Raw genomic sequence first — 20,638 nt, 5'->3', positions numbered from 1 at the left:
TTTTTTTTCTACTTATTACTGAAAAAGGGTCTCAGCGGTTCCCATATGGTCTAGCGGGTAGGATTCCTGGTTCTCACCCAGGCGGCCCGGGTTCGACTCCCGGTATGGGAATGAGCATTTTCCTAAGCTTGCAACTACATCGAAAGACCCTCTGAATTAAGATAGCGCTCAAAAAGTTCATAAAAGTATCATTCAGGCTTGCCGTCTACAAGAGCACCTTTGCTTTTTCATCAAGAATGCCGTGACCCGGATTCGAACCGGGGTTGCTGCGGCCACACCGCAGAGTACTAACCACTATACGATCACGGCGACATTCACGAGCCAGGTAGGAGTCGAACCTACAATCTTCTGATCCGTAGTCAGACGCGTTATCCATTGCGCCACTGGCCCTGTGTGAGAGGTTGCCACTAATCATGCTCCCCATTTTAGTGTTTTGCTAAGCTTGTGCCTGCATTCAAAGGCCTGCACTTTTCTTGCAGAATTAAGCGGCTTAGTTTGCAGATGCTCTTGGCAGCCAAAAATGCTGCGCTAACGAGGCCACTTGCAAGTGGTTGTTGATGCCATCCATGCTTAAAAATGAGTTTTCAAATCATGAAACTGATTTTTTTTCTACTTATTACTGAAAAAGGGTCTCAGCGGTTCCCATATGGTCTAGCGGTTAGGATTCCTGGTTCTCACCCAGGCGGCCCGGGTTCGACTCCCGGTATGGGAATGAGCATTTTCCTAAGCTTGCAACTACATCGAAAGACCCTCTGAATTAAGATAGCGCTCAAAAAGTTCATAAAAGTATCATTCAGGCTTGCCGTCTACAAGAGCACCTTTGCTTTTTCATCAAGAATGCCGTGACCCGGATTCGAACCGGGGTTGCTGCGGCCACAACGCAGAGTACTAACCACTATACGATCACGGCGACATTCACGAGCCAGGTAGGAGTCGAACCTACAATCTTCTGATCCGTAGTCAGACGCGTTATCCATTGCGCCACTGGCCCTGTGTGAGAGGTTGCCACTAATCATGCTCCCCATTTTGGACTTTTGCTACGCTCGCAGCCATATTCAAAGACCTCAACACGGTTGCTTTTAGCCCCTAGCCAAAACCCTTCTGCCTTGTTTGCTACCTTTCCATATTATCCAGTATCGTTTCGGTATTGAATGGCAAAGAGCAGTGCCTATCCAGTTAAGGCGGAGGGAAAAAACAAGGATAGATCCATGCCCCATGTGAGGATCGAACTCACGACCTTCAGATTATGAGACTGACGCGCTACCTACTGCGCTAACGAGGCATCTTGCGTGTGATTGGTTGTTGCCGTCCAGAGATAAGATGGAATTCTGTAAGCACAAAACTTCTTTTGCTTTTTTTTTTTTTTTTAATATGTACATGTATATATCTACATATATTGGAAAGTTTAAAGCAAGCTGTGAAAGCAACTTTTCCCATATGGTCTAGCGGTTAGGATTCCTGGTTTTCACCCAGGCGGCCCGGGTTCGACTCCCGGTATGGGAATGAGTGTTTTGCTAAGCTTGTGCCTGCATTCAAAGGCCTGCACCTTTCTTGCAGAATTAAGCGGCTTAGTTTGCAGATGCTCTTGGCAGCCAAAAATGCTGCGCTAACGAGGCCACTTGCAAGTGGTTGTTGATGCCATCCATGCTTAAAAATGAGTTTTCAAATCATGAAACTGATTTTTTTTCTACTTATTACTGAAAAAGGGTCTCAGCGGTTCCCATATGGTCTAGCGGTTAGGATTCCTGGTTCTCACCCAGGCGGCCCGGGTTCGACTCCCGGTATGGGAATGAGCATTTTCCTAAGCTTGCAACTACATCGAAAGACCCTCTGAATTAAGATAGCGCTCAAAAAGTTCATAAAAGTATCATTCAGGCTTGCCGTCTACAAGAGCACCTTTGCTTTTTCATCAAGAATGCCGTGACCCGGATTCGAACCGGGGTTGCTGCGGCCACAACGCAGAGTACTAACCACTATACGATCACGGCGACATTCACGAGCCAGGTAGGAGTCGAACCTACAATCTTCTGATCCGTAGTCAGACGCGTTATCCATTGCGCCACTGGCCCTGTGTGAGAGGTTGCCACTAATCATGCTCCCCATTTTGGACTTTTGCTACGCTCGCAGCCATATTCAAAGACCTCAACACGGTTGCTTTTAGCCCCTAGCCAAAACCCTTCTGCCTTGTTTGCTACCTTTCCATATTATCCAGTATCGTTTCGGTATTGAATGGCAAAGAGCAGTGCCTATCCAGTTAAGGCGGAGGGAAAAAACAAGGATAGATCCATGCCCCGTGTGAGGATCGAACTCACGACCTTCAGATTATGAGACTGACTCGCTACCTACTGCGCTAACGAGGCATCTTGCGTGTGATTGGTTGTTGCCGTCCAGAGATAAGATGGAATTCTGTAAGCACAAAACTTCTTTTTTTTTTTTTTTTTTTTTTAATATGTACATGTATATATCTACATATATTGGAAAGTTTAAAGCAAGCTGTGAAAGCAACTTTTCCCATATGGTCTAGCGGTTAGGATTCCTGGTTTTCACCCAGGCGGCCCGGGTTCGACTCCCGGTATGGGAATGAGTGTTTTGCTAAGCTTGTGCCTGCATTCAAAGGCCTGCACCTTTCTTGCAGAATTAAGCGGCTTAGTTTGCAGATGCTCTTGGCAGCCAAAAATGCTGCGCTAACGAGGCCACTTGCAAGTGGTTGTTGATGCCATCCATGCTTAAAAATGAGTTTTCAAATCATGAAACTGATTTTTTTTCTACTTATTACTGAAAAAGGGTCTCAGCGGTTCCCATATGGTCTAGCGGTTAGGATTCCTGGTTCTCACCCAGGCGGCCCGGGTTCGACTCCCGGTATGGGAATGAGCAGTTTCCTAAGCTTGCAACTACATCGAAAGACCCTCTGAATTAAGATAGCGCTCAAAAAGTTCATAAAAGTATCATTCAGGCTTGCCGTCTACAAGAGCACCTTTGCTTTTTCATCAAGAATGCCGTGACCCGGATTCGAACCGGGGTTGCTGCGGCCACACCGCTGAGTACTAACCACTATACGATCACGGCGACATTCACGAGCCAGGTAGGAGTCGAACCTACAATCTTCTGATCCGTAGTCAGACGCGTTATCCATTGCGCCACTGGCCCTGTGTGAGAGGTTGCCACTAATCATGCTCCCCATTTTGGACTTTTGCTACGCTCGCAGCCATATTCAAAGACCTCAACACGGTTGCTTTTAGCCCCTAGCCAAAACCCTTCTGCCTTGTTTGCTACCTTTCCATATTATCCAGTATCGTTTCGGTATTGAATGGCAAAGAGCAGTGCCTATCCAGTTAAGGCGGAGGGAAAAAACAAGGATAGATCCATGCCCCGTGTGAGGATCGAACTCACGACCTTCAGATTATGAGACTGACTCGCTACCTACTGCGCTAACGAGGCATCTTGCGTGTGATTGGTTGTTGCCGTCCAGAGATAAGATGGAATTCTGTAAGCACAAAACTTCTTTTTTTTTATTTTTTTTTTTTAATATGTACATGTATATATCTACATATATTGGAAAGTTTAAAGCAAGCTGTGAAAGCAACTTTTCCCATATGGACTAGTGGTTAGGATTCCTGGTTTTCACCCAGGCGGCCCGGGTTCGACTCCCGGTATGGGAATGAGTGTTTTGCTAAGCTTGTGCCTGCATTCAAAGGCCTGCACTTTTCTTGCAGAATTAAGCGGCTTAGTTTGCAGATGCTCTTGGCAGCCAAAAATGCTGCGCTAACGAGGCCACTTGCAAGTGGTTGTTGATGCCATCCATGCTTAAAAATGAGTTTTCAAATCATGAAACTGATTTTTTTTCTACTTATTACTGAAAAAGGGTCTCAGCGGTTCCCATATGGTCTAGCGGTTAGGATTCCTGGTTCTCACCCAGGCGGCCCGGGTTCGACTCCCGGTATGGGAATGAGCATTTTCCTAAGCTTGCAACTACATCGAAAGACCCTCTGAATTAAGATAGCGCTCAAAAAGTTCATAAAAGTATCATTCAGGCTTGCCGTCTACAAGAGCACCTTTGCTTTTTCATCAAGAATGCCGTGACCCGGATTCGAACCGGGGTTGCTGCGGCCACAACGCAGAGTACTAACCACTATACGATCACGGCGACATTCACGAGCCAGGTAGGAGTCGAACCTACAATCTTCTGATCCGTAGTCAGACGCGTTATCCATTGCGCCACTGGCCCTGTGTGAGAGGTTGCCACTAATCATGCTCCCCATTTTGGACTTTTGCTACGCTCGCAGCCATATTCAAAGACCTCAACACGGTTGCTTTTAGCCCCTAGCCAAAACCCTTCTGCCTTGTTTGCTACCTTTCCATATTATCCAGTATCGTTTCGGTATTGAATGGCAAAGAGCAGTGCCTATCCAGTTAAGGCGGAGGGAAAAAACAAGGATAGATCCATGCCCCGTGTGAGGATCGAACTCACGACCTTCAGATTATGAGACTGACTCGCTACCTACTGCGCTAACGAGGCATCTTGCGTGTGATTGGTTGTTGCCGTCCAGAGATAAGATGGAATTCTGTAAGCACAAAACTTCTTTTGTTTTTTTTTTTTTGTTTTTTTTTAATATGTACATGTATATATCTACATATATTGGAAAGTTTAAAGCAAGCTGTGAAAGCAACTTTTCCCATATGGTCTAGCGGTTAGGATTCCTGGTTTTCACCCAGGCGGCCCGGGTTCGACTCCCGGTATGGGAATGAGTGTTTTGCTAAGCTTGTGCCTGCATTCAAAGGCCTGCACCTTTCTTGCAGAATTAAGCGGCTTAGTTTGCAGATGCTCTTGGCAGCCAAAAATGCTGCGCTAACGAGGCCACTTGCAAGTGGTTGTTGATGCCATCCATGCTTAAAAATGAGTTTTCAAATCATGAAACTGATTTTTTTTCTACTTATTACTGAAAAAGGGTCTCAGCGGTTCCCATATGGTCTAGCGGTTAGGATTCCTGGTTCTCACCCAGGCGGCCCGGGTTCGACTCCCGGTATGGGAATGAGCATTTTCCTAAGCTTGCAACTACATCGAAAGACCCTCTGAATTAAGATAGCGCTCAAAAAGTTCATAAAAGTATCATTCAGGCTTGCCGTCTACAAGAGCACCTTTGCTTTTTCATCAAGAATGCCGTGACCCGGATTCGAACCGGGGTTGCTGCGGCCACAACGCAGAGTACTAACCACTATACGATCACGGCGACATTCACGAGCCAGGTAGGAGTCGAACCTACAATCTTCTGATCCGTAGTCAGACGCGTTATCCATTGCGCCACTGGCCCTGTGTGAGAGGTTGCCACTAATCATGCTCCCCATTTTGGACTTTTGCTACGCTCGCAGCCATATTCAAAGACCTCAACACGGTTGCTTTTAGCCCCTAGCCAAAACCCTTCTGCCTTGTTTGCTACCTTTCCATATTATCCAGTATCGTTTCGGTATTGAATGGCAAAGAGCAGTGCCCATCCAGTTAAGGCGGAGGGAAAAAACAAGGATAGATCCATGCCCCGTGTGAGGATCGAACTCACGACCTTCAGATTATGAGACTGACTCGCTACCTACTGCGCTAACGAGGCATCTTGCGTGTGATTGGTTGTTGCCGTCCAGAGATAAGATGGAATTCTGTAAGCACAAAACTTCTTTTGTTTTTTTTTTTTTGTTTTTTTTTAATATGTACATGTATATATCTACATATATTGGAAAGTTTAAAGCAAGCTGTGAAAGCAACTTTTCCCATATGGTCTAGCGGTTAGGATTCCTGGTTTTCACCCAGGCGGCCCGGGTTCGACTCCCGGTATGGGAATGAGTGTTTTGCTAAGCTTGTGCCTGCATTCAAAGGCCTGCACCTTTCTTGCAGAATTAAGCGGCTTAGTTTGCAGATGCTCTTGGCAGCCAAAAATGCTGCGCTAACGAGGCCACTTGCAAGTGGTTGTTGATGCCATCCATGCTTAAAAATGAGTTTTCAAATCATGAAACTGATTTTTTTTCTACTTATTACTGAAAAAGGGTCTCAGCGGTTCCCATATGGTCTAGCGGTTAGGATTCCTGGTTCTCACCCAGGCGGCCCGGGTTCGACTCCCGGTATGGGAATGAGCATTTTCCTAAGCTTGCAACTACATCGAAAGACCCTCTGAATTAAGATAGCGCTCAAAAAGTTCATAAAAGTATCATTCAGGCTTGCCGTCTACAAGAGCACCTTTGCTTTTTCATCAAGAATGCCGTGACCCGGATTCGAACCGGGGTTGCTGCGGCCACAACGCAGAGTACTAACCACTATACGATCACGGCGACATTCACGAGCCAGGTAGGAGTCGAACCTACAATCTTCTGATCCGTAGTCAGACACGTTATCCATTGCGCCACTGGCCCTGTGTGAGAGGTTGCCACTAATCATGCTCCCCATTTTGGACTTTTGCTACGCTCGCAGCCATATTCAAAGACCTCAACACGGTTGCTTTTAGCCCCTAGCCAAAACCCTTCTGCCTTGTTTGCTACCTTTCCATATTATCCAGTATCGTTTCGGTATTGAATGGCAAAGAGCAGTGCCTATCCAGTTAAGGCGGAGGGAAAAAACAAGGATAGATCCATGCCCCGTGTGAGGATCGAACTCACGACCTTCAGATTATGAGACTGACTCGCTACCTACTGCGCTAACGAGGCATCTTGCGTGTGATTGGTTGTTGCCGTCCAGAGATAAGATGGAATTCTGTAAGCACAAAACTTCTTTTGTTTTTTTTGTTTTTTTTAATATGTACATGTATATATCTACATATATTGGAAAGTTTAAAGCAAGCTGTGAAAGCAACTTTTCCCATATGGTCTAGCGGTTAGGATTCCTGGTTTTCACCCAGGCGCCCCGGGTTCGACTCCCGGTATGGGAATGAGTGTTTTGCTAAGCTTGTGCCTGCATTCAAAGGCCTGCACCTTTCTTGCAGAATTAAGCGGCTTAGTTTGCAGATGCTCTTGGCAGCCAAAAATGCTGCGCTAACGAGGCCACTTGCAAGTGGTTGTTGATGCCATCCATGCTTAAAAATGAGTTTTCAAATCATGAAACTGATTTTTTTTCTACTTATTACTGAAAAAGGGTCTCAGCGGTTCCCATATGGTCTAGCGGTTAGGATTCCTGGTTCTCACCCAGGCGGCCCGGGTTCGACTCCCGGTATGGGAATGAGCATTTTCCTAAGCTTGCAACTACATCGAAAGACCCTCTGAATTAAGATAGCGCTCAAAAAGTTCATAAAAGTATCATTCAGGCTTGCCGTCTACAAGAGCACCTTTGCTTTTTCATCAAGAATGCCGTGACCCGGATTCGAACCGGTGTTGCTGCGGCCACAACGCAGAGTACTAACCACTATACGATCACGGCGACATTCACGAGCCAGGTAGGAGTCAAACCTGCAATCTTCTGATCCGTAGTCAGACGCGTTATCCATTGCGCCACTGGCCCTGTGTGAGAGGTTGCCACTAATCATGCTCCCCATTTTGGACTTTTGCTACGCTCGCAGCCATATTCAAAGACCTCAACACGGTTGCTTTTAGCCCCTAGCCAAAACCCTTCTGCCTTGTTTGCTACCTTTCCATATTATCCAGTATCGTTTCGGTATTGAATGGCAAAGAGCAGTGCCCATCCAGTTAAGGCGGAGGGAAAAAACAAGGATAGATCCATGCCCCGTGTGAGGATCGAACTCACGACCTTCAGATTATGAGACTGACTCGCTACCTACTGCGCTAACGAGGCATCTTGCGTGTGATTGGTTGTTGCCGTCCAGAGATAAGATGGAATTCTGTAAGCACAAAACTTCTTTTTTTTTATTTTTTTTTTTTAATATGTACATGTATATATCTACATATATTGGAAAGTTTAAAGCAAGCTGTGAAAGCAACTTTTCCCATATGGACTAGCGGTTAGGATTCCTGGTTTTCACCCAGGCGGCCCGGGTTCGACTCCCGGTATGGGAATGAGTGTTTTGCTAAGCTTGTGCCTGCATTCAAAGGCCTGCACTTTTCTTGCAGAATTAAGCGGCTTAGTTTGCAGATGCTCTTGGCAGCCAAAAATGCTGCGCTAACGAGGCCACTTGCAAGTGGTTGTTGATGCCATCCATGCTTAAAAATGAGTTTTCAAATCATGAAACTGATTTTTTTTCTACTTATTACTGAAAAAGGGTCTCAGCGGTTCCCATATGGTCTAGCGGTTAGGATTCCTGGTTCTCACCCAGGCGGCCCGGGTTCGACTCCCGGTATGGGAATGAGCATTTTCCTAAGCTTGCAACTACATCGAAAGACCCTCTGAATTAAGATAGCGCTCAAAAAGTTCATAAAAGTATCATTCAGGCTTGCCGTCTACAAGAGCACCTTTGCTTTTTCATCAAGAATGCCGTGACCCGGATTCGAACCGGGGTTGCTGCGGCCACAACGCAGAGTACTAACCACTATACAATCACGGCGACATTCACGAGCCAGGTAGGAGCCAGGTAGGAGTCGAACCTACAATCTTCTGATCCGTAGTCAGACGCGTTATCCATTGCGCCACTGGCCCTGTGTGAGAGGTTGCCACTAATCATGCTCCCCATTTTGGACTTTTGCTACGCTCGCAGCCATATTCAAAGACCTCAACACGGTTGCTTTTAGCCCCTAGCCAAAACCCTTCTGCCTTGTTTGCTACCTTTCCATATTATCCAGTATCGTTTCGGTATTGAATGGCAAAGAGCAGTGCCTATCCAGTTAAGGCGGAGGGAAAAAACAAGGATAGATCCATGCCCCGTGTGAGGATCGAACTCACGACCTTCAGATTATGAGACTGACGCGCTACCTACTGCGCTAACGAGGCATCTTGCGTGTGATTGGTTGTTGCCGTCCAGAGATAAGATGGAATTCTGTAAGCACAAAACTTCTTTTTTTTTTTTTTTAATATGTACATGTATATATCTACATATATTGGAAAGTTTAAAGCAAGCTGTGAAAGCAACTTTTCCCATATGGTCTAGCGGTTAGGATTCCTGGTTTTCACCCAGGCGGCCTGGGTTCGACTCCCGGTATGGGAATGAGTGTTTTGCTAAGCTTGTGCCTGCATTCAAAGGCCTGCACCTTTCTTGCAGAATTAAGCGGCTTAGTTTGCAGATGCTCTTGGCAGCCAAAAATGCTGCGCTAACGAGGCCACTTGCAAGTGGTTGTTGATGCCATCCATGCTTAAAAATGAGTTTTCAAATCATGAAACTGATTTTTTTTCTACTTATTACTGAAAAAGGGTCTCAGCGGTTCCCATATGGTCTAGCGGTTAGGATTCCTGGTTCTCACCCAGGCGGCCCGGGTTCGACTCCCGGTATGGGAATGAGTGTTTTGCTAAGCTTGTGCCTGCATTCAAAGGCCTGCACCTTTCTTGCAGAATTAAGCCGCTTAGTTTGCAGATGCTCTTGGCAGCCAAAAATGCTGCGCTAACGAGGCCACTTGCAAGTGGTTGTTGATGCCATCCATGCTTAAAAATGAGTTTTCAAATCATGAAACTGATTTTTTTTCTACTTATTACTGAAAAAGGGTCTCAGCGGTTCCCATATGGTCTAGCGGTTAGGATTCCTGGTTCTCACCCAGGCGGCCCGGGTTCGACTCCCGGTATGGGAATGAGCATTTTCCTAAGCTTGCAACTACATCGAAAGACCCTCTGAATTAAGATAGCGCTCAAAAAGTTCATAAAAGTATCATTCAGGCTTGCCGTCTACAAGAGCACCTTTGCTTTTTCATCAAGAATGCTGTGACCCGGATTCGCTGCGGCCACAACGCAGAGTACTAACCACTATACGATCACGGCGACATTCACGAGCCAGGTAGGAGTCGAACCTACAATCTTCTGATCCGTAGTCAGACGCGTTATCCATTGCGCCACTGGCCCTGTGTGAGAGGTTGCCACTAATCATGCTCCCCATTTTGGACTTTTGCTACGCTCGCAGCCATATTCAAAGACCTCAACACGGTTGCTTTTAGCCCCTAGCCAAAACCCTTCTGCCTTGTTTGCTACCTTTCCATATTATCCAGTATCGTTTCGGTATTGAATGGCAAAGAGCAGTGCCTATCCAGTTAAGGCGGAGGGAAAAAACAAGGATAGATCCATGCCCCATGTGAGGATCGAACTCACGACCTTCAGATTATGAGACTGACGCGCTACCTACTGCGCTAACGAGGCATCTTGCGTGTGATTGGTTGTTGCCGTCCAGAGATAAGATGGAATTCTGTAAGCACAAAACTTCTTTTTTTTTTTTTTTTTTTTTAATATGTACATGTATATATCTACATATATTGGAAAGTTTAAAGCAAGCTGTGAAAGCAACTTTTCCCATATGGTCTAGCGGTTAGGATTCCTGGTTTTCACCCAGGCGGCCCAGGTTCGACTCCCGGTATGGGAATGAGTGTTTTGCTAAGCTTGTGCCTGCATTCAAAGGCCTGCACCTTTCTTGCAGAATTAAGCGGCTTAGTTTGCAGATGCTCTTGGCAGCCAAAAATGCTGCGCTAACGAGGCCACTTGCAAGTGGTTGTTGATGCCATCCATGCTTAAAAATGAGTTTTCAAATCATGAAACTGATTTTTTTTCTACTTATTACTGAAAAAGGGTCTCAGCGGTTCCCATATGGTCTAGCGGTTAGGATTCCTGGTTCTCACCCAGGCGGCCCGGGTTCGACTCCCGGTATGGGAATGAGCATTTTCCTAAGCTTGCAACTACATCGAAAGACCCTCTGAATTAAGATAGCGCTCAAAAAGTTCATAAAAGTATCATTCAGGCTTGCCGTCTACAAGAGCACCTTTGCTTTTTCATCAAGAATGCTGTGACCCGGATTCGCTGCGGCCACAACGCAGAGTACTAACCACTATACGATCACGGCGACATTCACGAGCCAGGTAGGAGTCGAACCTACAATCTTCTGATCCGTAGTCAGACGCGTTATCCATTGCGCCACTGGCCCTGTGTGAGAGGTTGCCACTAATCATGCTCCCCATTTTGGACTTTTGCTACGCTCGCAGCCATATTCAAAGACCTCAACACGGTTGCTTTTAGCCCCTAGCCAAAACCCTTCTGCCTTGTTTGCTACCTTTCCATATTATCCAGTATCGTTTCGGTATTGAATGGCAAAGAGCAGTGCCTATCCAGTTAAGGCGGAGGGAAAAAACAAGGATAGATCCATGCCCCGTGTGAGGATCGAACTCACGACCTTCAGATTATGAGACTGACGCGCTACCTACTGCGCTAACGAGGCATCTTGCGTGTGATTGGTTGTTGCCGTCCAGAGATAAGATGGAATTCTGTAAGCACAAAACTTCTTTTTTTTTTTTTTTTTTTTTTTAATATGTACATGTATATATCTACATATATTGGAAAGTTTAAAGCAAGCTGTGAAAGCAACTTTTCCCATATGGTCTAGCGGTTAGGATTCCTGGTTTTCACCCAGGCGGCCCAGGTTCGACTCCCGGTATGGGAATGAGTGTTTTGCTAAGCTTGTGCCTGCATTCAAAGGCCTGCACCTTTCTTGCAGAATTAAGCGGCTTAGTTTGCAGATGCTCTTGGCAGCCAAAAATGCTGCGCTAACGAGGCCACTTGCAAGTGGTTGTTGATGCCATCCATGCTTAAAAATGAGTTTTCAAATCATGAAACTGATTTTTTTTCTACTTATTACTGAAAAAGGGTCTCAGCGGTTCCCATATGGTCTAGCGGTTAGGATTCCTGGTTCTCACCCAGGCGGCCTGGGTTCGACTCCCGGTATGGGAATGAGCATTTTCCTAAGCTTGCAACTACATCGAAAGACCCTCTGAATTAAGATAGCGCTCAAAAAGTTCATAAAAGTATCATTCAGGCTTGCCGTCTACAAGAGCACCTTTGCTTTTTCATCAAGAATGCCGTGACCCGGATTCGAACCGGGGTTGCTGCAGCCACAACGCAGAGTACTAACCACTATACGATCACGGCGACATTCACGAGCCAGGTAGGAGTCGAACCTACAATCTTCTGATCCGTAGTCAGACGCGTTATCCATTGCGCCACTGGCCCTGTGTGAGAGGTTGCCACTAATCATGCTCCCCATTTTGGACTTTTGCTACGCTCGCAGCCATATTCAAAGACCTCAACACGGTTGCTTTTAGCCCCTAGCCAAAACCCTTCTGCCTTGTTTGCTACCTTTCCATATTATCCAGTATCGTTTCGGTATTGAATGGCAAAGAGCAGTGCCTATCCAGTTAAGGCGGAGGGAAAAAACAAGGATAGATCCATGCCCCGTGTGAGGATCGAACTCACGACCTTCAGATTATGAGACTGACGCGCTACCTACTGCGCTAACGAGGCATCTTGCGTGTGATTGGTTGTTGCCGTCCAGAGATAAGATGGAATTCTGTAAGCACAAAACTTCTTTTGTTTTTTTTTTGTTTTTTTTAATATGTACATGTATATATCTACATATATTGGAAAGTTTAAAGCAAGCTGTGAAAGCAACTTTTCCCATATGGTCTAGCGGTTAGGATTCCTGGTTTTCACCCAGGCGGCCCGGGTTCGACTCCCGGTATGGGAATGAGTGTTTTGCTAAGCTTGTGCCTGCATTCAAAGGCCTGCACCTTTCTTGCAGAATTAAGCGGCTTAGTTTGCAGATGCTCTTGGCAGCCAAAAATGCTGCGCTAACGAGGCCACTTGCAAGTGGTTGTTGATGCCATCCATGCTTAAAAATGAGTTTTCAAATCATGAAACTGATTTTTTTTCTACTTATTACTGAAAAAGGGTCTCAGCGGTTCCCATATGGTCTAGCGGTTAGGATTCCTGGTTCTCACCCAGGCGGCCCGGGTTCGACTCCCGGTATGGGAATGAGCATTTTCCTAAGCTTGCAACTACATCGAAAGACCCTCTGAATTAAGATAGCGCTCAAAAAGTTCATAAAAGTATCATTCAGGCTTGCCGTCTACAAGAGCACCTTTGCTTTTTCATCAAGAATGCCGTGACCCGGATTCGAACCGGGGTTGCTGCGGCCACAACGCAGAGTACTAACCACTATACGATCACGGCGACATTCACGAGCCAGGTAGGAGTCGAACCTACAATCTTCTGATCCGTAGTCAGACGCGTTATCCATTGCGCCACTGGCCCTGTGTGAGAGGTTGCCACTAATCATGCTCCCCATTTTGGACTTTTGCTACGCTCGCAGCCATATTCAAAGACCTCAACACGGTTGCTTTTAGCCCCTAGCCAAAACCCTTCTGCCTTGTTTGCTACCTTTCCATATTATCCAGTATCGTTTCGGTATTGAATGGCAAAGAGCAGTGCCTATCCAGTTAAGGCGGAGGGAAAAAACAAGGATAGATCCATGCCCCGTGTGAGGATCGAACTCACGACCTTCAGATTATGAGACTGACGCGCTACCTACTGCGCTAACGAGGCATCTTGCGTGTGATTGGTTGTTGCCGTCCAGAGATAAGATGGAATTCTGTAAGCACAAAACTTATTTTTTTTTTTTTTTTTTTAATATGTACATGTATATATCTACATATATTGGAAAGTTTAAAGCAAGCTGTGAAAGCAACTTTTCCCATATGGTCTAGCGGTTAGGATTCCTGGTTTTCACCCAGGCGGCCCGGGTTCGACTCCCGGTATGGGAATGAGTGTTTTGCTAAGCTTGTGCCTGCATTCAAAGGCCTGCACCTTTCTTGCAGAATTAAGCGGCTTAGTTTGCAGATGCTCTTGGCAGCCAAAAATGCTGCGCTAACGAGGCCACTTGCAAGTGGTTGTTGATGCCATCCATGCTTAAAAATGAGTTTTCAAATCATGAAACTGATTTTTTTTCTACTTATTACTGAAAAAGGGTCTCAGCGGTTCCCATATGGTCTAGCGGTTAGGATTCCTGGTTCTCACCCAGGCGGCCCGGGTTCGACTCCCGGTATGGGAATGAGCATTTTCCTAAGCTTGCAACTACATCGAAAGACCCTCTGAATTAAGATAGCGCTCAAAAAGTTCATAAAAGTATCATTCAGGCTTGCCGTCTACAAGAGCACCTTTGCTTTTTCATCAAGAATGCCGTGACCCGGATTCGAACCGGGGTTGCTGCGGCCACAACGCAGAGTACTAACCACTATACGATCACGGCGACATTCACGAGCCAGGTAGGAGTCGAACCTACAATCTTCTGATCCGTAGTCAGACGCGTTATCCATTGCGCCACTGGCCCTGTGTGAGAGGTTGCCACTAATCATGCTCCCCATTTTGGACTTTTGCTACGCTCGCAGCCATATTCAAAGACCTCAACACGGTTGCTTTTAGCCCCTAGCCAAAACCCTTCTGCCTTGTTTGCTACCTTTCCATATTATCCAGTATCGTTTCGGTATTGAATGGCAAAGAGCAGTGCCTATCCAGTTAAGGCGGAGGGAAAAAACAAGGATAGATCCATGCCCCGTGTGAGGATCGAACTCACGACCTTCAGATTATGAGACTGACGCGCTACCTACTGCGCTAACGAGGCATCTTGCGTGTGATTGGTTGTTGCCGTCCAGAGATAAGATGGAATTCTGTAAGCACAAAACTTCTTTTGTTTTTTTTTTGTTTTTTTTAATATGTACATGTATATATCTACATATATTGGAAAGTTTAAAGCAAGCTGTGAAAGCAACTTTTCCCATATGGTCTAGCGGTTAGGATTCCTGGTTTTCACCCAGGCGGCCCGGGTTCGACTCCCGGTATGGGAATGAGTGTTTTGCTAAGCTTGTGCCTGCATTCAAAGGCCTGCACCTTTCTTGCAGAATTAAGCGGCTTAGTTTGCAGATGCTCTTGGCAGCCAAAAATGCTGCGCTAACGAGGCCACTTGCAAGTGGTTGTTGATGCCATCCATGCTTAAAAATGAGTTTTCAAATCATGAAACTGATTTTTTTTCTACTTATTACTGAAAAAGGGTCTCAGCGGTTCCCATATGGTCTAGCGGTTAGGATTCCTGGTTCTCACCCAGGCGGCCCGGGTTCGACTCCCGGTATGGGAATGAGCATTTTCCTAAGCTTGCAACTACATCGAAAGACCCTCTGAATTAAGATAGCGCTCAAAAAGTTCATAAAAGTATCATTCAGGCTTGCCGTCTACAAGAGCACCTTTGCTTTTTCATCAAGAATGCCGTGACCCGGATTCGAACCGGGGTTGCTGCGGCCACAACGCAGAGTACTAACCACTATACGATCACGGCGACATTCACGAGCCAGGTAGGAGTCGAACCTACAATCTTCTGATCCGTAGTCAGACGCGTTATCCATTGCGCCACTGGCCCTGTGTGAGAGGTTGCCACTAATCATGCTCCCCATTTTGGACTTTTGCTACGCTCGCAGCCATATTCAAAGACCTCAACACGGTTGCTTTTAGCCCCTAGCCAAAACCCTTCTGCCTTGTTTGCTACCTTTCCATATTATCCAGTATCGTTTCGGTATTGAATGGCAAAGAGCAGTGCCTATCCAGTTAAGGCGGAGGGAAAAAACAAGGATAGATCCATGCCCCGTGTGAGGATCGAACTCACGACCTTCAGATTATGAGACTGACGCGCTACCTACTGCGCTAACGAGGCATCTTGCGTGTGATTGGTTGTTGCCGTCCAGAGATAAGATGGAATTCTGTAAGCACAAAACTTATTTTTTTTTTTTTTTTTTTTTAATATGTACATGTATATATCTACATATATTGGAAAGTTTAAAGCAAGCTGTGAAAGCAACTTTTCCCATATGGTCTAGCGGTTAGGATTCCTGGTTTTCACCCAGGCGGCCCGGGTTCGACTCCCGGTATGGGAATGAGTGTTTTGCTAAGCTTGTGCCTGCATTCAAAGGCCTGCACCTTTCTTGCAGAATTAAGCGGCTTAGTTTGCAGATGCTCTTGGCAGCCAAAAATGCTGCGCTAACGAGGCCACTTGCAAGTGGTTGTTGATGCCATCCATGCTTAAAAATGAGTTTTCAAATCATGAAACTGATTTTTTTTCTACTTATTACTGAAAAAGGGTCTCAGCGGTTCCCATATGGTCTAGCGGTTAGGATTCCTGGTTCTCACCCAGGCGGCCTGGGTTCGACTCCCGGTATGGGAATGAGCATTTTCCTAAGCTTGCAACTACATCGAAAGACCCTCTGAATTAAGATAGCGCTCAAAAAGTTCATAAAAGTATCATTCAGGCTTGCCGTCTACAAGAGCACCTTTGCTTTTTCATCAAGAATGCCGTGACCCGGATTCGAACCGGGGTTGCTGCAGCCACAACGCAGAGTACTAACCACTATACGATCACGGCGACATTCACGAGCCAGGTAGGAGTCGAACCTACAATCTTCTGATCCGTAGTCAGACGCGTTATCCATTGCGCCACTGGCCCTGTGTGAGAGGTTGCCACTAATCATGCTCCCCATTTTGGACTTTTGCTACGCTCGCAGCCATATTCAAAGACCTCAACACGGTTGCTTTTAGCCCCTAGCCAAAACCCTTCTGCCTTGTTTGCTACCTTTCCATATTATCCAGTATCGTTTCGGTATTGAATGGCAAAGAGCAGTACCTATCCAGTTAAGGCGGAGGGAAAAAACAAGGATAGATCCATGCCCCGTGTGAGGATCGAACTCACGACCTTCAGATTATGAGACTGACGCGCTACCTACTGCGCTAACGAGGCATCTTGCGTGTGATTGGTTGTTGCCGTCCAGAGATAAGATGGAATTCTGTAAGCACAAAACTTCTTTTGTTTTTTTTTTGTTTTTTTTAATATGTACATGTATATATCTACATATATTGGAAAGTTTAAAGCAAGCTGTGAAAGCAACTTTTCCCATATGGTCTAGCGGTTAGGATTCCTGGTTTTCACCCAGGCGGCCCGGGTTCGACTCCCGGTATGGGAATGAGTGTTTTGCTAAGCTTGTGCCTGCATTCAAAGGCCTGCACCTTTCTTGCAGAATTAAGCGGCTTAGTTTGCAGATGCTCTTGGCAGCCAAAAATGCTGCGCTAACGAGGCCACTTGCAAGTGGTTGTTGATGCCATCCATGCTTAAAAATGAGTTTTCAAATCATGAAACTGATTTTTTTTCTACTTATTACTGAAAAAGGGTCTCAGCGGTTCCCATATGGTCTAGCGGTTAGGATTCCTGGTTCTCACCCAGGCGGCCCGGGTTCGACTCCCGGTATGGGAATGAGCATTTTCCTAAGCTTGCAACTACATCGAAAGACCCTCTGAATTAAGATAGCGCTCAAAAAGTTCATAAAAGTATCATTCAGGCTTGCCGTCTACAAGAGCACCTTTGCTTTTTCATCAAGAATGCCGTGACCCGGATTCGAACCGGGGTTGCTGCGGCCACAACGCAGAGTACTAACCACTATACGATCACGGCGACATTCACGAGCCAGGTAGGAGTCGAACCTACAATCTTCTGATCCGTAGTCAGACGCGTTATCCATTGCGCCACTGGCCCTGTGTGAGAGGTTGCCACTAATCATGCTCCCCATTTTGGACTTTTGCTACGCTCGCAGCCATATTCAAAGACCTCAACACGGTTGCTTTTAGCCCCTAGCCAAAACCCTTCTGCCTTGTTTGCTACCTTTCCATATTATCCAGTATCGTTTCGGTATTGAATGGCAAAGAGCAGTGCCTATCCAGTTAAGGCGGAGGGAAAAAACAAGGATAGATCCATGCCCCGTGTGAGGATCGAACTCACGACCTTCAGATTATGAGACTGACGCGCTACCTACTGCGCTAACGAGGCATCTTGCGTGTGATTGGTTGTTGCCGTCCAGAGATAAGATGGAATTCTGTAAGCACAAAACTTCTTTTTTTTTTTTTTTTTTTTAATATGTACATGTATATATCTACATATATTGGAAAGTTTAAAGCAAGCTGTGAAAGCAACTTTTCCCATATGGTCTAGCGGTTAGGATTCCTGGTTTTCACCCAGGCGGCCCGGGTTCGACTCCCGGTATGGGAATGAGTGTTTTGCTAAGCTTGTGCCTGCATTCAAAGGCCTGCACCTTTCTTGCAGAATTAAGCGGCTTAGTTTGCAGATGCTCTTGGCAGCCAAAAATGCTGCGCTAACGAGGCCACTTGCAAGTGGTTGTTGATGCCATCCATGCTTAAAAAGCAAGCTGTGAAAGCAACTTTTCCCATATGGTCTAGCGGTTAGGATTCCTGGTTTTCACCCAGGCGGCCCGGGTTCGACTCCCGGTATGGGAATGAGTGTTTTGCTAAGCTTGTGCCTGCATTCAAAGGCCTGCACCTTTCTTGCAGAATTAAGCGGCTTAGTTTGCAGATGCTCTTGGCAGCCAAAAATGCTGCGCTAACGAGGCCACTTGCAAGTGGTTGTTGATGCCATCCATGCTTAAAAATGAGTTTTCAAATCATGAAACTGATTTTTTTTCTACTTATTACTGAAAAAGGGTCTCAGCGGTTCCCATATGGTCTAGCGGTTAGGATTCCTGGTTCTCACCCAGGCGGCCCGGGTTCGACTCCCGGTATGGGAATGAGCATTTTCCTAAGCTTGCAACTACATCGAAAGACCCTCTGAATTAAGATAGCGCTCAAAAAGTTCATAAAAGTATCATTCAGGCTTGCCGTCTACAAGAGCACCTTTGCTTTTTCATCAAGAATGCCGTGACCCGGATTCGAACCAGGGTTGCTGCGGCCACAACGCAGAGTACTAACCACTATACGATCACGGCGACATTCACGAGCCAGGTAGGAGTCGAACCTACAATCTTCTGATCCGTAGTCAGACGCGTTATCCATTGCGCCACTGGCCCTGTGTGAGAGGTTGCCACTAATCATGCTCCCCATTTTGGACTTTTGCTACGCTCGCAGCCATATTCAAAGACCTCAACACGGTTGCTTTTAGCCCCTAGCCAAAACCCTTCTGCCTTGTTTGCTACCTTTCCATATTATCCAGTATCGTTTCGGTATTGAATGGCAAAGAGCAGTGCCTATCCAGTTAAGGCGGAGGGAAAAAACAAGGATAGATCCATGCCCCGTGTGAGGATCGAACTCACGACCTTCAGATTATGAGACTGACGCGCTACCTACTGCGCTAACGAGGCATCTTGCGTGTGATTGGTTGTTGCCGTCCAGAGATAAGATGGAATTCTGTAAGCACAAAACTTATTTTTTTTTTTTTTTTTTTAATATGTACATGTATATATCTACATATATTGGAAAGTTTAAAGCAAGCTGTGAAAGCAACTTTTCCCATATGGTCTAGCGGTTAGGATTCCTGGTTTTCACCCAGGCGGCCCGGGTTCGACTCCCGGTATGGGAATGAGTGTTTTGCTAAGCTTGTGCCTGCATTCAAAGGCCTGCACCTTTCTTGCAGAATTAAGCGGCTTAGTTTGCAGATGCTCTTGGCAGCCAAAAATGCTGCGCTAACGAGGCCACTTGCAAGTGGTTGTTGATGCCATCCATGCTTAAAAATGAGTTTTCAAATCATGAAACTGATTTTTTTTCTACTTATTACTGAAAAAGGGTCTCAGCGGTTCCCATATGGTCTAGCGGTTAGGATTCCTGGTTCTCACCCAAACGGCCCGGGTTCGACTCCCGGTATGGGAATGAGCATTTTCCTAAGCTTGCAACTACATCGAAAGACCCTCTGAATTAAGATAGCGCTCAAAAAGTTCATAAAAGTATCATTCAGGCTTGCCGTCTACAAGAGCACCTTTGCTTTTTCATCAAGAATGCCGTGACCCGGATTCGAACCGGGGTTGCTGCGGCCACAACGCAGAGTACTAACCACTATACGATCACGGCGACATTCACGAGCCAGGTAGGAGTCGAACCTACAATCTTCTGATCCGTAGTCAGACGCGTTATCCATTGCGCCACTGGCCCTGTGTGAGAGGTTGCCACTAATCATGCTCCCCATTTTGGACTTTTGCTACGCTCGCAGCCATATTCAAAGACCTCAACACGGTTGCTTTTAGCCCCTAGCCAAAACCCTTCTGCCTTGTTTGCTACCTTTCCATATTATCCAGTATCGTTTCGGTATTGAATGGCAAAGAGCAGTGCCTATCCAGTTAAGGCGGAGGGAAAAAACAAGGATAGATCCATGCCCCGTGTGAGGATCGAACTCACGACCTTCAGATTATGAGACTGACGCGCTACCTACTGCGCTAACGAGGCATCTTGCGTGTGATTGGTTGTTGCCGTCCAGAGATAAGATGGAATTCTGTAAGCACAAAACTTCTTTTGTTTTTTTTTTGTTTTTTTTAATATGTACATGTATATATCTACATATATTGGAAAGTTTAAAGCAAGCTGTGAAAGCAACTTTTCCCATATGGTCTAGCGGTTAGGATTCCTGGTTTTCACCCAGGCGGCCTGGGTTCGACTCCCGGTATGGGAATGAGTGTTTTGCTAAGCTTGTGCCTGCATTCAAAGGCCTGCACCTTTCTTGCAGAATTAAGCGGCTTAGTTTGCAGATGCTCTTGGCAGCCAAAAATGCTGCGCTAACGAGGCCACTTGCAAGTGGTTGTTGATGCCATCCATGCTTAAAAATGAGTTTTCAAATCATGAAACTGATTTTTTTTCTACTTATTACTGAAAAAGGGTCTCAGCGGTTCCCATATGGTCTAGCGGTTAGGATTCCTGGTTCTCACCCAGGCGGCCCGGGTTCGACTCCCGGTATGG

The 20,638-nt window shown here is 46.2% G+C and overlaps 59 non-coding genes across 59 annotated transcripts in view; 23 read left to right on the top strand and 36 right to left on the bottom strand.

Annotated features, from left to right (window-relative positions):
* Positions 1–317: 317 nt before the first annotated feature.
* TRNAR-ACG (transfer RNA arginine (anticodon ACG)) lies at positions 318–390 on the bottom strand. The gene has a single exon. It is a non-coding gene; the product is annotated as a tRNA-Arg (tRNA).
* A 448-nt stretch (positions 391–838) lies between these two features.
* On the bottom strand, positions 839–910 carry TRNAH-GUG (transfer RNA histidin (anticodon GUG)). The gene has a single exon. It is a non-coding gene; the product is annotated as a tRNA-His (tRNA).
* An 8-nt stretch (positions 911–918) lies between these two features.
* Positions 919–991, bottom strand: TRNAR-ACG (transfer RNA arginine (anticodon ACG)). Its single transcript has one exon. It is a non-coding gene; the product is annotated as a tRNA-Arg (tRNA).
* A 440-nt stretch (positions 992–1,431) lies between these two features.
* On the top strand, positions 1,432–1,503 carry TRNAE-UUC (transfer RNA glutamic acid (anticodon UUC)). Its single transcript has one exon. It is a non-coding gene; the product is annotated as a tRNA-Glu (tRNA).
* Positions 1,504–1,916: 413 nt separating this feature from the next.
* TRNAH-GUG (transfer RNA histidin (anticodon GUG)) lies at positions 1,917–1,988 on the bottom strand. The gene has a single exon. It is a non-coding gene; the product is annotated as a tRNA-His (tRNA).
* Positions 1,989–1,996: 8 nt separating this feature from the next.
* TRNAR-ACG (transfer RNA arginine (anticodon ACG)) lies at positions 1,997–2,069 on the bottom strand. Its single transcript has one exon. It is a non-coding gene; the product is annotated as a tRNA-Arg (tRNA).
* Positions 2,070–2,509: 440 nt separating this feature from the next.
* TRNAE-UUC (transfer RNA glutamic acid (anticodon UUC)) lies at positions 2,510–2,581 on the top strand. The gene has a single exon. It is a non-coding gene; the product is annotated as a tRNA-Glu (tRNA).
* A 493-nt stretch (positions 2,582–3,074) lies between these two features.
* Positions 3,075–3,147, bottom strand: TRNAR-ACG (transfer RNA arginine (anticodon ACG)). The gene has a single exon. It is a non-coding gene; the product is annotated as a tRNA-Arg (tRNA).
* Positions 3,148–4,072: 925 nt separating this feature from the next.
* Positions 4,073–4,144, bottom strand: TRNAH-GUG (transfer RNA histidin (anticodon GUG)). Its single transcript has one exon. It is a non-coding gene; the product is annotated as a tRNA-His (tRNA).
* Positions 4,145–4,152: 8 nt separating this feature from the next.
* On the bottom strand, positions 4,153–4,225 carry TRNAR-ACG (transfer RNA arginine (anticodon ACG)). Its single transcript has one exon. It is a non-coding gene; the product is annotated as a tRNA-Arg (tRNA).
* Positions 4,226–4,671: 446 nt separating this feature from the next.
* Positions 4,672–4,743, top strand: TRNAE-UUC (transfer RNA glutamic acid (anticodon UUC)). Its single transcript has one exon. It is a non-coding gene; the product is annotated as a tRNA-Glu (tRNA).
* Positions 4,744–5,156: 413 nt separating this feature from the next.
* On the bottom strand, positions 5,157–5,228 carry TRNAH-GUG (transfer RNA histidin (anticodon GUG)). Its single transcript has one exon. It is a non-coding gene; the product is annotated as a tRNA-His (tRNA).
* An 8-nt stretch (positions 5,229–5,236) lies between these two features.
* TRNAR-ACG (transfer RNA arginine (anticodon ACG)) lies at positions 5,237–5,309 on the bottom strand. Its single transcript has one exon. It is a non-coding gene; the product is annotated as a tRNA-Arg (tRNA).
* Positions 5,310–5,755: 446 nt separating this feature from the next.
* Positions 5,756–5,827, top strand: TRNAE-UUC (transfer RNA glutamic acid (anticodon UUC)). Its single transcript has one exon. It is a non-coding gene; the product is annotated as a tRNA-Glu (tRNA).
* A 413-nt stretch (positions 5,828–6,240) lies between these two features.
* Positions 6,241–6,312, bottom strand: TRNAH-GUG (transfer RNA histidin (anticodon GUG)). Its single transcript has one exon. It is a non-coding gene; the product is annotated as a tRNA-His (tRNA).
* A 521-nt stretch (positions 6,313–6,833) lies between these two features.
* Positions 6,834–6,905, top strand: TRNAE-UUC (transfer RNA glutamic acid (anticodon UUC)). The gene has a single exon. It is a non-coding gene; the product is annotated as a tRNA-Glu (tRNA).
* A 1,293-nt stretch (positions 6,906–8,198) lies between these two features.
* On the top strand, positions 8,199–8,270 carry TRNAE-CUC (transfer RNA glutamic acid (anticodon CUC)). Its single transcript has one exon. It is a non-coding gene; the product is annotated as a tRNA-Glu (tRNA).
* A 508-nt stretch (positions 8,271–8,778) lies between these two features.
* TRNAM-CAU (transfer RNA methionine (anticodon CAU)) lies at positions 8,779–8,851 on the bottom strand. The gene has a single exon. It is a non-coding gene; the product is annotated as a tRNA-Met (tRNA).
* A 429-nt stretch (positions 8,852–9,280) lies between these two features.
* TRNAE-CUC (transfer RNA glutamic acid (anticodon CUC)) lies at positions 9,281–9,352 on the top strand. The gene has a single exon. It is a non-coding gene; the product is annotated as a tRNA-Glu (tRNA).
* Positions 9,353–9,567: 215 nt separating this feature from the next.
* Positions 9,568–9,639, top strand: TRNAE-CUC (transfer RNA glutamic acid (anticodon CUC)). Its single transcript has one exon. It is a non-coding gene; the product is annotated as a tRNA-Glu (tRNA).
* Positions 9,640–9,834: 195 nt separating this feature from the next.
* On the bottom strand, positions 9,835–9,907 carry TRNAR-ACG (transfer RNA arginine (anticodon ACG)). Its single transcript has one exon. It is a non-coding gene; the product is annotated as a tRNA-Arg (tRNA).
* A 726-nt stretch (positions 9,908–10,633) lies between these two features.
* Positions 10,634–10,705, top strand: TRNAE-CUC (transfer RNA glutamic acid (anticodon CUC)). The gene has a single exon. It is a non-coding gene; the product is annotated as a tRNA-Glu (tRNA).
* A 195-nt stretch (positions 10,706–10,900) lies between these two features.
* Positions 10,901–10,973, bottom strand: TRNAR-ACG (transfer RNA arginine (anticodon ACG)). The gene has a single exon. It is a non-coding gene; the product is annotated as a tRNA-Arg (tRNA).
* Positions 10,974–11,191: 218 nt separating this feature from the next.
* On the bottom strand, positions 11,192–11,264 carry TRNAM-CAU (transfer RNA methionine (anticodon CAU)). Its single transcript has one exon. It is a non-coding gene; the product is annotated as a tRNA-Met (tRNA).
* Positions 11,265–11,979: 715 nt separating this feature from the next.
* On the bottom strand, positions 11,980–12,052 carry TRNAR-ACG (transfer RNA arginine (anticodon ACG)). Its single transcript has one exon. It is a non-coding gene; the product is annotated as a tRNA-Arg (tRNA).
* Positions 12,053–12,270: 218 nt separating this feature from the next.
* On the bottom strand, positions 12,271–12,343 carry TRNAM-CAU (transfer RNA methionine (anticodon CAU)). Its single transcript has one exon. It is a non-coding gene; the product is annotated as a tRNA-Met (tRNA).
* A 151-nt stretch (positions 12,344–12,494) lies between these two features.
* TRNAE-UUC (transfer RNA glutamic acid (anticodon UUC)) lies at positions 12,495–12,566 on the top strand. Its single transcript has one exon. It is a non-coding gene; the product is annotated as a tRNA-Glu (tRNA).
* Positions 12,567–12,781: 215 nt separating this feature from the next.
* On the top strand, positions 12,782–12,853 carry TRNAE-CUC (transfer RNA glutamic acid (anticodon CUC)). Its single transcript has one exon. It is a non-coding gene; the product is annotated as a tRNA-Glu (tRNA).
* A 126-nt stretch (positions 12,854–12,979) lies between these two features.
* On the bottom strand, positions 12,980–13,051 carry TRNAH-GUG (transfer RNA histidin (anticodon GUG)). The gene has a single exon. It is a non-coding gene; the product is annotated as a tRNA-His (tRNA).
* Positions 13,052–13,059: 8 nt separating this feature from the next.
* On the bottom strand, positions 13,060–13,132 carry TRNAR-ACG (transfer RNA arginine (anticodon ACG)). The gene has a single exon. It is a non-coding gene; the product is annotated as a tRNA-Arg (tRNA).
* A 218-nt stretch (positions 13,133–13,350) lies between these two features.
* On the bottom strand, positions 13,351–13,423 carry TRNAM-CAU (transfer RNA methionine (anticodon CAU)). Its single transcript has one exon. It is a non-coding gene; the product is annotated as a tRNA-Met (tRNA).
* A 146-nt stretch (positions 13,424–13,569) lies between these two features.
* On the top strand, positions 13,570–13,641 carry TRNAE-UUC (transfer RNA glutamic acid (anticodon UUC)). The gene has a single exon. It is a non-coding gene; the product is annotated as a tRNA-Glu (tRNA).
* Positions 13,642–13,856: 215 nt separating this feature from the next.
* TRNAE-CUC (transfer RNA glutamic acid (anticodon CUC)) lies at positions 13,857–13,928 on the top strand. The gene has a single exon. It is a non-coding gene; the product is annotated as a tRNA-Glu (tRNA).
* A 126-nt stretch (positions 13,929–14,054) lies between these two features.
* On the bottom strand, positions 14,055–14,126 carry TRNAH-GUG (transfer RNA histidin (anticodon GUG)). Its single transcript has one exon. It is a non-coding gene; the product is annotated as a tRNA-His (tRNA).
* An 8-nt stretch (positions 14,127–14,134) lies between these two features.
* On the bottom strand, positions 14,135–14,207 carry TRNAR-ACG (transfer RNA arginine (anticodon ACG)). The gene has a single exon. It is a non-coding gene; the product is annotated as a tRNA-Arg (tRNA).
* Positions 14,208–14,425: 218 nt separating this feature from the next.
* Positions 14,426–14,498, bottom strand: TRNAM-CAU (transfer RNA methionine (anticodon CAU)). The gene has a single exon. It is a non-coding gene; the product is annotated as a tRNA-Met (tRNA).
* A 151-nt stretch (positions 14,499–14,649) lies between these two features.
* TRNAE-UUC (transfer RNA glutamic acid (anticodon UUC)) lies at positions 14,650–14,721 on the top strand. Its single transcript has one exon. It is a non-coding gene; the product is annotated as a tRNA-Glu (tRNA).
* A 215-nt stretch (positions 14,722–14,936) lies between these two features.
* TRNAE-CUC (transfer RNA glutamic acid (anticodon CUC)) lies at positions 14,937–15,008 on the top strand. Its single transcript has one exon. It is a non-coding gene; the product is annotated as a tRNA-Glu (tRNA).
* A 126-nt stretch (positions 15,009–15,134) lies between these two features.
* On the bottom strand, positions 15,135–15,206 carry TRNAH-GUG (transfer RNA histidin (anticodon GUG)). Its single transcript has one exon. It is a non-coding gene; the product is annotated as a tRNA-His (tRNA).
* Positions 15,207–15,214: 8 nt separating this feature from the next.
* Positions 15,215–15,287, bottom strand: TRNAR-ACG (transfer RNA arginine (anticodon ACG)). Its single transcript has one exon. It is a non-coding gene; the product is annotated as a tRNA-Arg (tRNA).
* A 218-nt stretch (positions 15,288–15,505) lies between these two features.
* Positions 15,506–15,578, bottom strand: TRNAM-CAU (transfer RNA methionine (anticodon CAU)). The gene has a single exon. It is a non-coding gene; the product is annotated as a tRNA-Met (tRNA).
* A 148-nt stretch (positions 15,579–15,726) lies between these two features.
* Positions 15,727–15,798, top strand: TRNAE-UUC (transfer RNA glutamic acid (anticodon UUC)). Its single transcript has one exon. It is a non-coding gene; the product is annotated as a tRNA-Glu (tRNA).
* Positions 15,799–16,291: 493 nt separating this feature from the next.
* Positions 16,292–16,364, bottom strand: TRNAR-ACG (transfer RNA arginine (anticodon ACG)). Its single transcript has one exon. It is a non-coding gene; the product is annotated as a tRNA-Arg (tRNA).
* Positions 16,365–16,582: 218 nt separating this feature from the next.
* On the bottom strand, positions 16,583–16,655 carry TRNAM-CAU (transfer RNA methionine (anticodon CAU)). Its single transcript has one exon. It is a non-coding gene; the product is annotated as a tRNA-Met (tRNA).
* Positions 16,656–16,806: 151 nt separating this feature from the next.
* TRNAE-UUC (transfer RNA glutamic acid (anticodon UUC)) lies at positions 16,807–16,878 on the top strand. The gene has a single exon. It is a non-coding gene; the product is annotated as a tRNA-Glu (tRNA).
* A 215-nt stretch (positions 16,879–17,093) lies between these two features.
* Positions 17,094–17,165, top strand: TRNAE-CUC (transfer RNA glutamic acid (anticodon CUC)). The gene has a single exon. It is a non-coding gene; the product is annotated as a tRNA-Glu (tRNA).
* A 126-nt stretch (positions 17,166–17,291) lies between these two features.
* On the bottom strand, positions 17,292–17,363 carry TRNAH-GUG (transfer RNA histidin (anticodon GUG)). The gene has a single exon. It is a non-coding gene; the product is annotated as a tRNA-His (tRNA).
* An 8-nt stretch (positions 17,364–17,371) lies between these two features.
* On the bottom strand, positions 17,372–17,444 carry TRNAR-ACG (transfer RNA arginine (anticodon ACG)). The gene has a single exon. It is a non-coding gene; the product is annotated as a tRNA-Arg (tRNA).
* Positions 17,445–17,662: 218 nt separating this feature from the next.
* On the bottom strand, positions 17,663–17,735 carry TRNAM-CAU (transfer RNA methionine (anticodon CAU)). Its single transcript has one exon. It is a non-coding gene; the product is annotated as a tRNA-Met (tRNA).
* Positions 17,736–17,882: 147 nt separating this feature from the next.
* On the top strand, positions 17,883–17,954 carry TRNAE-UUC (transfer RNA glutamic acid (anticodon UUC)). The gene has a single exon. It is a non-coding gene; the product is annotated as a tRNA-Glu (tRNA).
* A 173-nt stretch (positions 17,955–18,127) lies between these two features.
* On the top strand, positions 18,128–18,199 carry TRNAE-UUC (transfer RNA glutamic acid (anticodon UUC)). The gene has a single exon. It is a non-coding gene; the product is annotated as a tRNA-Glu (tRNA).
* Positions 18,200–18,414: 215 nt separating this feature from the next.
* TRNAE-CUC (transfer RNA glutamic acid (anticodon CUC)) lies at positions 18,415–18,486 on the top strand. Its single transcript has one exon. It is a non-coding gene; the product is annotated as a tRNA-Glu (tRNA).
* Positions 18,487–18,692: 206 nt separating this feature from the next.
* Positions 18,693–18,765, bottom strand: TRNAR-ACG (transfer RNA arginine (anticodon ACG)). The gene has a single exon. It is a non-coding gene; the product is annotated as a tRNA-Arg (tRNA).
* Positions 18,766–18,983: 218 nt separating this feature from the next.
* TRNAM-CAU (transfer RNA methionine (anticodon CAU)) lies at positions 18,984–19,056 on the bottom strand. Its single transcript has one exon. It is a non-coding gene; the product is annotated as a tRNA-Met (tRNA).
* A 146-nt stretch (positions 19,057–19,202) lies between these two features.
* TRNAE-UUC (transfer RNA glutamic acid (anticodon UUC)) lies at positions 19,203–19,274 on the top strand. The gene has a single exon. It is a non-coding gene; the product is annotated as a tRNA-Glu (tRNA).
* Positions 19,275–19,687: 413 nt separating this feature from the next.
* TRNAH-GUG (transfer RNA histidin (anticodon GUG)) lies at positions 19,688–19,759 on the bottom strand. Its single transcript has one exon. It is a non-coding gene; the product is annotated as a tRNA-His (tRNA).
* An 8-nt stretch (positions 19,760–19,767) lies between these two features.
* TRNAR-ACG (transfer RNA arginine (anticodon ACG)) lies at positions 19,768–19,840 on the bottom strand. The gene has a single exon. It is a non-coding gene; the product is annotated as a tRNA-Arg (tRNA).
* Positions 19,841–20,058: 218 nt separating this feature from the next.
* Positions 20,059–20,131, bottom strand: TRNAM-CAU (transfer RNA methionine (anticodon CAU)). Its single transcript has one exon. It is a non-coding gene; the product is annotated as a tRNA-Met (tRNA).
* Positions 20,132–20,569: 438 nt separating this feature from the next.
* TRNAE-CUC (transfer RNA glutamic acid (anticodon CUC)) overlaps positions 20,570–20,638 on the top strand; it is a 72-nt gene continuing 3 nt past the window's right edge. The window contains exon 1 of the tRNA in view: positions 20,570–20,638. This exon is cut by the window's right edge and continues 3 nt beyond it. This is a non-coding gene — a tRNA (tRNA-Glu).

The sequence above is a fragment of the Eleutherodactylus coqui genome, chromosome 2 (assembly GCF_035609145.1).
Source record: "Eleutherodactylus coqui strain aEleCoq1 chromosome 2, aEleCoq1.hap1, whole genome shotgun sequence".
Taxonomy (NCBI): domain Eukaryota; kingdom Metazoa; phylum Chordata; class Amphibia; order Anura; family Eleutherodactylidae; genus Eleutherodactylus; species Eleutherodactylus coqui.
Note: the sequence above shows the minus strand (reverse complement) of the source record. Positions and strands in the feature narration are given on the sequence as shown.